This window comes from Miniopterus schreibersii (genome assembly GCF_964146895.1).
Source record: "Miniopterus schreibersii genome assembly, chromosome: 2".
NCBI lineage: Eukaryota > Metazoa > Chordata > Mammalia > Chiroptera > Miniopteridae > Miniopterus > Miniopterus schreibersii.
Genome location: NC_138102.1, coordinates 82,640,497 through 82,652,533, shown reverse-complemented (window position 1 = coordinate 82,652,533; position 12,037 = coordinate 82,640,497). Strand labels below are relative to the sequence as shown.

The following is a 12,037-nucleotide window of genomic DNA, read 5'->3' as shown; positions in this document are numbered from 1 at the left end:
ACATGCATTCCAGGCAACACGATTACAACAAAAGCTAGTTACAAACACTATCCTTAAAACACATATGACTTTAAAATTTTTACTTTTCTGAAACAAATCTGATGCACAATAATCCACTTGTCTTCCAATGAATGCTTTATCTGACATTCAAACTTTTCAAAAAATAAATTGAAGCTTAGTTTTTTTTAACTGAGATAATAATACCTAATAATTCTTTTAACTCCCCAGAAAATAAAGTATAAAGTATAATTCTCACCACAAATCTATAAACTAGACAAGCAAATGCTACCTAAATTATACAGGAACAAATATTAACAAAACATAGATGGTCCCTTAATCACAGTGGTATGGCAATTTTTAGAAAATATTCTGAGTCCTACACCCACTACACAGTGACTTTAATAAAGAAGTCCTAGTGCTAGTTCCTAAGTGTGTCCCACACTTTTAGACAAGTGTTTGTCTGGATCAGGCAAAGGAGCTCTTATAAATGAAGGCATGCTGGAACACTCAGACTAATGTAAGAACATGAGGGTATCAGGGCAGAGATGAACAATATCCTCATATCCACTATCCCCTTTTTACAAAAGGATATAATTCAAAGTAAGGTGGGGCACCTTGCCAGTTGTGTCCTCGAAGGAAAGAGATGTGCCCCCTCCTCCTTGTCCTGCATCACACTGTGCCCTCTGTGGAGGTGAGACCCTATCATGGGGGAGCTGCAAGCAGAAGTGTGGTCTCTGACTCCCTGGGGCCGCAGTGCTGGGAGGGTGTGCTCACATGGCAGCTATTTTGGGTCAGTTACAGTACTGGACCAGGATCCTCTCTAATTCACCCTAAGCACAGGTGCCACCACCACACAACACCTTGAAAACATGAAGACTGGTGGGGCTGAAGAGCTTGAAGCTCAACAGTGGCCTTGCCCTCACTCAGAGAATGTGACTGCACACTCTCCTGTCAAAGAGTACCCTCAGGAGGCAGTGGAGAGCAAGGGGAGTGGTGAGACAGGCTTTATACCGTGTTTGTACGCAAGTAGTAATTAAACTGAAGTCAAATAGCCAAGGACCATCTTATGTATCAGATTCTGTTACAAACAAACTTTGAATGACTAAATTTTTAGTCCAAGGGTTGGGTCTCTTGGACTTCAATTATAACCTATACACAGTATATTGTCTTATTTAAAAAAGGGATCTATGTCAGCTTTTGTGTTTTGCTGGAATCTTAATGCACTACTGGTGATCTTTTTGATATAAAGCCACCGGAGTGTGATTGTATCTTCTGTAATGGAATATAGCAGGCTGTTTTAACATGATATTCCACCGAAACTGGGTCTCATGCTGTTGATGATACAAGTCTCTCTTAGGGTGAAAGCCTCAAGGCTGGTAGCACATAGTTAAGGGGCTCTGTCTTTGAAACTTTTTCTTCTTGGTGATCTGCCAGAACAAGTTTGGCAGCCTTTGCTGTAGTGAACTGAGTTTAATTTTTAGATTCAAGCTGAATACAGTTTCGTTTTTTCTTGAAAGCAGACCTCCCTCAATAGTGGCATTTGATTTGAGCTAAGAAATTTCTAAGTTCCTTAGTTTCAACAACTCGTAACTGAGCTCCCACGTAGAGTGATAAAATAAGACCTTTCAGAAGTGTAGAAAGAGACATCAGGATTTGTGCAATGCAGTTTCCTGAACTGCCACAGTGCCTGCCTTACACTGTCGTCCCGACCTGGATACAGATATTCTGGTATGATACCCACCTCGCTGTGTCTTGTTCTTTCATTGTAGGGTTGAGTCCCATACCACCCTCCTTCCATACCTCGAGACATGCTGAATAAACTGTACCTTGCCTCAGTGGTTTGTAAATTTATGACAGACTACGACCTATAGTTGCACTGCTGTTTGACCACAAATGGCTAAATTCCTGCTAATACAACCTAATATCAAGTTCTTGTTGCCATTTCACTCATGAGTCAGGAAAAATTAAAGACAAAATGTCATTCTAAGCTTTGGAATTATTATATCCTCTTCCTTTTAAGTTGAAGTTTCCTTTTTCCTAGGGGACATTTACCAGGTAGACAGAAGGTCTCACTCCTCCTTCAGGGTGTGATGTGTGGATGTGAACTCAAAAACAGGGTTCAAGCACTTCTGCAGTTTCTCTTATTCTGACTAGAGGTGTAGATTTCCCAATCCTAACACTATTCTGAGGCACAGCTATTAAAAACTTTCCTTGAGTTAGATAATCTCAGTGATCCCATATAAAAAACAAAAACGTGGAGCAGGCGAAGCAGCATGGTAGGAGCTCCATGGAGACGGTAACTCGCTTTAGAACTCAGACAGGTGAGGCCTGTTGATGATTCATATTTGCTACAGTCCTTTTCCAACCACACAATTTTCCTCCAGCCAAAGCACAGACAGAGCCAGGAATGGAAAGGTAGCAAAGTGGATGGTTATTTGCCACAGATGTCCCCCCGTATCTGTGGGTGATATGTTCCCATGCTCCCTGTGGGTTCCTAAAACTGCAAATAGTACCAAACCCTGTATCTACTATGTTTTATTCCTATACAAACATACCTATGTCAAAGTTTAATTTATAAATTAGGCACAGAAAGAGAGTCATAACAATAACTAATAATAAAATAGAATAATAACAATATATTATAATCAAAGTTATGTGAATGATTTGGGGGCCATTATTAAGTAAAATAAGAGTTCTTTGAACACAAGCATAATGATATCTTGACAGCTGATCTAATAAGCAAGACGGCTACTAAGTGATTAACGGGCTGGTAGTGTATACAAGAGTGGACACAGTGGACGAAGGGATGATTCATGTCCTGGGTGGGACAGAGTAGAGTGGCAAGAGATTTCATCATGCTACTCAGAATGGTGCACAATTTAAAACTTATAAATTGTTTACTTCAGGAATTTTTCATTTACTCTTTTGGAACGCATTTGGCCACAGCTAACTGAAACTACAAAAAGTGAGATCACAGATACGGGGGTACTGTTGTATCTATTTCAGTTTTGAACCTAGAAGACGGACTAGTGCAGAATAAGCACTCATTAACTACATGTTAAATGCTGAATGATTCAATAACATTTGTCTTAATTATACTCCCAAGTAGCACATCCTTTCTTCATTTCTAGCTATAAGTATATAAATGCATTTAGCGAAAATTTATTTTAAAACAATCTTATCAGTGGAACATTATAAGCTGCATGAGAACATAAATGACACCCATTGCTTCCTTGGTGTTTTGTCGTACTGAACTGAAATTTCTTTAAGAGCAAGGACCACAATGCTTTGTGCACGTCTAGACTCTGCACAGTACCTGGAGCACAACAGGAATTCAACAGCTGTCTGCTGAATGGATGGATGGGTGGATAGAATGAGAGATTGCTGGAACGATGGATATATGAACACTAAAGAATTTTTTTCACAGAGATGCTAAATGTTTCTGAAAGACAGACTTCTGAGTGAAATAAGTTCAGGAATAATATCCGTATCACAAACAAGAGACTATTACAGTGCTAAACACAGCTTTTGGATCTCAGAGTGACTATTAACAGTTTTCTAAAAAGAATTCTTTGACTACATTGCTTGATTGCTGGTATAGAATTTGAGGCTAGTTCTGTCACCAGGTCTCCAGGTCTGGACTATGTACAGGATCTGTGTAGTGCTTCCTAGTATGTGATTTCAATCTCCTTCAAGCTTCATGGGCTAGCTGTACCGTACAAGCTCATAAAGGCCTTTTGTTCAATGTGTACCTCTTATAATTAGGATAACTAAATGACAGCAATATAGAAAAAAAAGCAAATTCCTGAGCTAGTCTTTGTGGACAGACCATTTTGACTTTTCAAGTTTTCCATGTACAATACTGCTGATTGTGAAGTATCTCTTATGATACCAAATTTATGGCATTCAAAAGTGTTTAACAATGAACCATAATGGACAGTAGAAGCAGATATTCTCCTACTGGCCTTATGTTCATATTCTCTCTTAATGTATGTATATAGGGTGTGCCCCCAAAATGTATATACACACTCTGAATAATTATAAAGGCAGTGTTTATTAGAATACATTTCATTTTCAAAATTGAGCTATCAGCTGTTAAACTGTATATACATTTTTTTGGGGACACCCTAAAATGAATTAATATAGACTATTATTTCTAATTTGGTAAAAGTCCTATTATATTTTAGCAAAACCCATGAAACAACTGACAAACAAACAGGAATTCTCAATTTTGAATACAAAGTGGTTTTAAATGTAACACAGCTATTATGATGGACACACTCTCAGGTGGTTCCTATGATCTTGTCTTCCCATTTGCGCCTTGTGAAATCCCCTCCCGTTGTCTGTGGGTAGGACCTGTGCCTTGCTTCTAACCAATAGAGTATGGCAAAGGTGAAGGGATAGCACCTCTATGACTAGTTATGTTATACATAATGTCTCTATCTGGCTAGCAGACTCACTCTAGGAACCTCTTTGGTAGCCTGAGCAAGCCAGTGGCCATGTTTGGAAAGCCCGCCTGGCAGAGACATGGAGGTGGCCTCCGGGAGACAGGGGTGTTCTGTATTGACATCCAACAGAAGTTGGGGCCCTCAGTCCCACAACTGCCAAGCTATGCCAACTGCCAAGTTCTGCCTACAACCTGGGTGAAGCAGCCAAGCCCTCAGATGAGACCAGGGCCTGGCAGACACCTTGAATGCCTCGTGGGAACCACAAGCATAAGGATGCAGCTGAGCAGTCTCTGCCTGCTGATCCACATTGCTTTATGTCACCAAGTTTGTGGTGATTTGTTACACAGCAATAGAAAACTAATACCATTATCTATTTTAAAAAATGAGAGTTGTGTTCAGAAATAGTATTAAGTGAAATAAATCCCTGAAAATATGGGAGGGATGCCTATATTTATTAAACGTATACCCGGTGACTTCATGAAAATCTTGTAAGATATTTTTACAAGTATTTCATAAACATTTTAACAGCTAATATTTTACAAATAGACTAAAAAAAGAGTAATTTGGTCAAGGCTACTGGCAGAGATTGTTAAGTAGCCCCTCCTCATTTCCCTCTTCTTCCTCTTAGAAAAAGAATCACACCATTCCTCTACTAAATTTGAGCAAGGCTTGTGGTCATTTTGGCAGATGTGGTCATCCAGGCTTCCTTGAGGCTCAGTGTGGTTATACAACTACACATTTAAGCAGATGGGAGTGGAGGTAATGTGTACGAAGTCCTTCAAAAGAAAGATGATCACTTTCCACATCCTCTTACCCCCTTCCTGCTAGCCTTGAAACAGTGAAAACTGGAACCACCACATTGGACTCAAAGATAAAAGCCATATGCTGAGGAGCTGCCAGCCCAACAGCCCTATCTACTCAACTTTGCCTTATTGGGCAGAAGAAAAAATCCTTAATTTTATTTAAGTAATTGTATATTGGAAGTCTTTGTTACAGCAACTTTTCCTGCACTCCAACCAAAAATCGCATGGATCCACAAGTAGGAGACAGGATTCATGGTATCTTTTTAACATTCAAAGCCCATGCTGTCTTGCTACTGCATATTGCACATCCTAAAGTATCTAATTATGTGACCTACTGCTTCCTACAAATGTGAAAATTATAATCATTTTGATTTCAAATTCCTCAGCCACATTTGTGTGTTTATATTTGATACCTACAGCTTACAACTTAATTTCCATCAGCTTAAACACATATCAAAACATAACACATAGCTACGTTTACAGCTAAAAAGGAAAGTCCTTATTCAAGTGATGATAAGAGTAAGTATTATAAATTCAGATGTTGACATTGCTGGGGACCTGGGGGAGTCTTCTGGGACCTGGAGGTGGCCTATAGTTGACAGCCAGCAAGAAGATAGCTTAAGTATAATAATACTAATACTAAGTATAATAATAAGAGTAAGTTAAAATGTTAACACTGCTCTCCAATAATGTAAAAATAGGTATCAGGCACAAATCCTCCATATTACCAAAGAAATCAGAGTAATTTCTAAACATGCCATGATGAGAATTTTATAACATCCTAATGACAACCAGAAAATATTTCCTATGTTAACGGTAGAATTATGGTCTATTTTAAGGAGACTGGACCCAGTCTTAAAATCATTCCTAACCAACTGACCAAATTTTACCAGGCAATTAACAGGAACATCAAACACACTGCTAATGATGCATAAAGTATTAACCAGGAGTGTGCCTCAGTATGCCAATCTCAATTGTCGATTTTCTTTTATATATGGATATTGGGGGGAAAAAAGCTTTACAAAACAAAAATAAAAACCCTGGAAATGTGAGATCGTGCCTATCAAAGCTAATCTATTAGCACAGCAAATATGTAAATGATTCAAATGGAAATGCATTATTAGATGTAATATGAATAGGTAATATTAATCTAATTAAATGAGATGATAATATAAAAAAGCAACAAGCAGGGAACTGGACCTAAGACATGCTGGCTTTTATCTTCCTATCAAAGTTCCTTAACACTGCTTTCCCCTTTGCCTGTAACATCTCAAAAGGCACATTCCTATTCATTCTAAAGGAACCCACGATCAAGTAATGAGGACTTTCATAGAATATGAAGAACTCTATGGTCAAAAATGCACCCAGGAGAGCAAGGAAGACCTCTTTAGGAACAAGACAGAATCAGGCAACTCATGTTAAACACCTTGCTGACCAGCTATTTCAAGCCAGAACTCGCCCCAGCGGCAGGCTACTTTTCTGGCGTGACGGGTCAGCAAGGTTCAGACACGGAAACATGTGGATACTCATGACCAGTCAGCAAGGTGTCTTAATACATTGCTCAAAGAGGGATACTGAAACAACTAGAAAGCAATGAACAAAATAGCAACAGGAAGAACATACTTATCAATAATCACTCTAAATGTAAACAGACTAAAATCTCCAATCAAAACACATAAAGTGGCTGGATAAATTAAAAAAAACAACCCAATTATATGTTGCCTACAAGAGACTGACTTCAGTTATAAGGACAAAAGCTCAAAGTGAAGGGATGGAAAAAGACATTTCATACAAATGGAAAACAAAAAATAGACTTTGAGCCAAAAAGGTAACAAGACAGAAGTAAGGTCATTATATAATGATAAAGGAGTCAATTTATCAAGGAGATATTATAGTCGTGCCCTGACCTGTGTGATTCAGTGGTTAGAGTGTTGGCCTGTGGACCAAAGGGTCATGGACTGGATTCCCAGTCAAGGCCACGTGCCTGGGTTGCAGGTTCAATCTTCAGTACCAGTCGGGGTGCGTGCAGAAGACAACCAATGGATGTGTCTCTCTTACATAGATGTTTCTCTCTCTCCCGCTCTCTCCCCTTTACCTCCCTCCCTTCCACTCTCTTCAAAAATATCCTTGGGTGAGGATTAAAAAAAAGACGATACTACAGTGGCAAATACTATATATGCACCCAACATCAGAGCACCTAAATATATTGAGCAAATCCTAACCAGATATGAATTGTGAAATAGACAACCATACAATAATAGTAGCCAAATTCAATACCCCATCTTCAACAATGGATAGATCATCCAGACAGGAAACCAACCACAAAACATTAGACTTGAATGATACTTAAGATCAAATGAACATAACAAACATATACAGAACATTCTATCCAACAGCAGCAAAACAGGTATTCTCAAGCACACGTGGAAAATGCTTCAGCATAAATCATAGGATAGGTCACAAAACAAGTCTTAGCAAATTTAAAAAGACTGAAATTGCACCAAGGGTCTGCTAATGACAATGGCATGATAGTAGAAATCAATAATAGGACAAAAACTGGAAAATTAAAAAATATTGGACATTAACACGCTCCTGAACAACCAATGGGTCAAAAAGAAATCAAAAGAAAAAATTTTAAATAATGAAACAAACAAAAATGGAAGAAAAACATACCCAAACCTTTGGGATGCTGCAAAAGCAGTTCTAAGAGGGAAGTTTATACCCATAATTGCCTACATTAAAAAAAAAAGCGGTATCTAATATAAACAACCTAACTTTACACCTCAAAATCTAGAAAAAGAAAAAAAAGAAAACTAAGCCCAAAGTTAGCAGAAGGAAGGAAATAACACAGATCAGAGTGGAAATAACTGAAATAGAGACTAAAAAGACAATAGAAAAGATTAGTAAAACTAAGAGCTGTTTTGTTTTTTTAAGAGATAAACAAAATAAACAAGCCATTATCTAGATTTAGCAAGAAAAAGAGTGGGAGGACTCAAATAAAATTACAAATGAAAGGAGACATTACAACTGGTACCACAGAAATACAAAAGGCCATGAGAGATTATGAAAAATTATGTACCAACAAATTGGATATCCCAGAGAAATGAATACATTTTTCTAGAAACATATAACCTACCAAGATTGAATCATGAAGAAACAGAAAATCTGAAGGACTAATTACTAGCAAGGAGATTGAATCAACAGTCAAAACTATTCCAACAAATAAAAGCTCAGGGCCAGATGGCTTCTCTGGTATATTCTACCAAACAGTTAAAGAAAAACTAATACCAACTCTTCTCAAACTTTTCCAAAAAATAGAAGAGAAGGGAACACTTCCAAACTCTTTTTATGAGTCGCATATTACCCTGATCCTGTAGCCAGACAAGGACACTACAAGAAAATAAAATTACAGGCCCATATCCCTACTGAATATAGATGTAAAAATTGTCATACACCATGATAGAGTAGGATTTATTCTAGGGATGCAAGGATAGTTCAGCATCCTCAAATCATTCAGTGTGACACACTACATTATCAAAATAAAGGATAAAAACATACAATCATCTCAAAAGAAATGCAAAGCAAAATGCAAAAATTGAACATCCTTTCATGATAAAAACTCAACAAACTTGGGTTAGAAGGGATGTAACTCAACATAATAAAGGCCATATATGACAAGTTCCCAACTAACATCATACTCAATGGTCAAAAACTGAAAGCTTTTTCTCTAAGATCATGAATAAGACAAAGATGGCCCATTCGAACCATTTTTTAACAAGGTATTTACTGGAAGTCCTAGCCAGAGTAATTAGGCAAGGAAAAGAAATAAAAAGTATCCAAATCACTAAGGAAGAACTAAAACTGTTCGCAGTTGCAGATGACATGATATTATATATAAAACCCACAAAGACGCCACAACAAAACTCTTATGACTAATAAACAATTTTATTAAGTTGGAGGAGATAAAAATCAACACACTAAACTCAATTGCATTTCTATATACCAACAATTAACTATCAGAAAGAGAAATTAAGAAAATAACACAATTTTAATAGCATCAAAAAGAATAAAATACTTAGGAATAAATTTAACCAAGGAAGTAAAGATCTATACAGTGAAATCTATGACATTGGTAAAAGAAATTAAGAAGCTACAAACAAATGGAAAGATACCCCATGTTCATGGATTGTAATAATTAATATTGTTAAAATGTCCATACCACTCAAAGTCATCTACAGATTTAATGCAATCACTACCAAAATTCCAATGGTATTTTCACACACACAAAAAAAATCCTAAAATTTGTATGGAACTATAAAAGACCCTTACTAGCCAAAGCAATCTGGAGAAAGAAGTACAAAGCTTCCTTATTTTAAACTATACTATAAGTCTATAGTAATCGAAACACTATGGTATTGGCATAAAAACAGATACATAGATCAGTGGAACAGAAGAGAGCACAGAAATAAACCCGCACATATAGAGTCAGATAATTTGTGACACAGTAGCCAAGAATACTCAATGGGGAAAGGATAGTTTCTTAAATAAGTGGTATTGGAAAACCTGGACAGCAACATGCAAAAGAAGGAAACTGGACTCCTATCTTACATAAGCAGAGAAAATCACATGTACCTCTTTATATCTTGTGCCTAAAACAGTATGCTCAATAAATATTCATAAAAAAGATGATACAAAAAGTAGAAAAATTAGAATCAAATTACTCTAATTTAGATACAATTTACATCTATAAGTCCAAATTTTTTCCATTAACTAGTTTCAATAATTACTAAAATTATAAAGATGTCAACAAAGAGGTAAGAAATAACTGATTAATTTACTGACTATACACACCCATCTGAATTTCTGAGGTGACAAAATTAAAATAAAATTGTTACTAACTTTTATTAACTTCTCATTGAATTAGGCCACAGTACATTGGTAATACTGAAGAATGCATGACTGTAATAGTCATGTTATTTTATCCCTGAAATTTGGTGTCTGTACAATAACATCTTAATTTAACTGGTTTTACCCATTAACCCTTACCTAATAACTTTAAATGATATTTACACAACTTCACTGGTCTGAATAACTGCCACTTTCAAACTCAGTTTTTAATTTGTATGGCACAAGATCTCTCCACCAGATCATTAAAAAGTACATTCTATTAACTTTCATTTATGTTGCCTAAGATGTACAAAAGTTATAAACACTTCTGCAATTAGGAAATATGTCTTATTAAGGTAAGATACAATTGAATTAATGAAGATGAAACAAAACACCTTCACCTCCAGGAATACATAGTAACTGCCTCCCTGCCCTCTATGTAATAGTGTGAAGGCATTCCAAAAGTTTATTAAGTAATGGCATATTCTGAAGTGTAGCCCAGGGCTTGTGATAGTATGTCATCTGCGGGACATGTTACTACCTGTATTTTGTACAGAGTAACTGACATAAATAAAATATGTGACTGATCCACTGAAATTACTAGGGTTGCCTGCTTTCTGTCAACATGTCATCAATCTTCCCTGATTATCTCATCTGAAGAATTTCCAAAATTCCTGATGCAACAGCCTTTAGCAATTTCTTACAAAAAAAGAAACTGCTATAGTTATGGTTGAAACATATGGAAAACCTGGGTATAATGCCGAACAGTACATATTCTTGCAATTCAAACAGTGTTAGATAATCATAATCAACACCATTAATTAAAATTTGTAGTCATTATAAAAATTCAACACCTAAGTATTAGTATAACTCTTCATATAAAGATAGTATCAAATTGCATTGTTTTGCAACGTTATAATAACAGGTGCTATATATTTGCCTTCTTATTCTCACATCTTTTAAATTGAAAGTTGACAGTGTAATTTTCAAAAGAGTCAGGCGTGAGTGATGGATGGATTGTTAAGGCTGACAGGAACTGATGGGCTTGTATTTCCTTCTAAATCTATAGGTTACTAAATTAAATCTTATTCCACATAACAATAACCCAAAAACTCTTCTGAGGTAAACTGATCTCTAACTTGTAGAGCAATTCAATCTCCTCCTTCATGGAAAGGAGTAGAACCCATCAGGTGTGACTCATCACAACCTTGCCTGCTCCAAGGCATTATGTTATCATTTATTTTTTTAGAAAAATCATACAAAATTCACACACCACAAAATTCACCCTTTTAAAGTGTACAATTCAGTGACTTTTAGTATATTTACAAAGTTGTGCAACCATCAATTCTTATCTAATTCCATAACATTTTTATCACCCCCAAGAGAAATCTCTTACTCATTAGCAGTCACTCTGCATTCCCTCCTTCCCCCCAGCCCTGAAAACCACTAATCTACTTATTGTCTCCATAGGTTTGCCTATTCTGGACATTTCAAATAAATGAAACCATACAACAGGTGATCTTTTGTATTTGGCTTCTTTCACTTAACATAAGGGTAATTTATGTTGTAGCATGAGTCAGTATTTTATTTCTTTTTTTGGCTAAATAATATTCCACTGGAGGGACATAGAACATTTATACACTCATACAAATGTTAACTGAAGGATATTTGCCTTGTTTTCATTTTTTTGTGTGGTTACTATGAATAATGTTACTAACATTCCTGTACAAATTTTGGGGTGGACATATGTTTTAAGTTCTGTTGAGTATATGCCTAGGAATAAAATTGCTGGGTCATATAGTAACTCTCCTTAACTTTTTGAGAAACTGCCAAACTGTTTTTCAAAGCTGATATACCATTTTACATTCCCACCAGAAATGTATGAAGGTTTCAATGTCT

At 36.4% G+C, this 12,037-nt stretch overlaps 1 protein-coding gene across 1 annotated transcript in view; it reads right to left on the bottom strand.

Moving 5' to 3' along the window:
• Positions 1-12,037, bottom strand: part of MIPEP (mitochondrial intermediate peptidase) — a 182,471-nt gene that overhangs the window by 35,791 nt on the left and 134,643 nt on the right. The window lies entirely within an intron of this gene.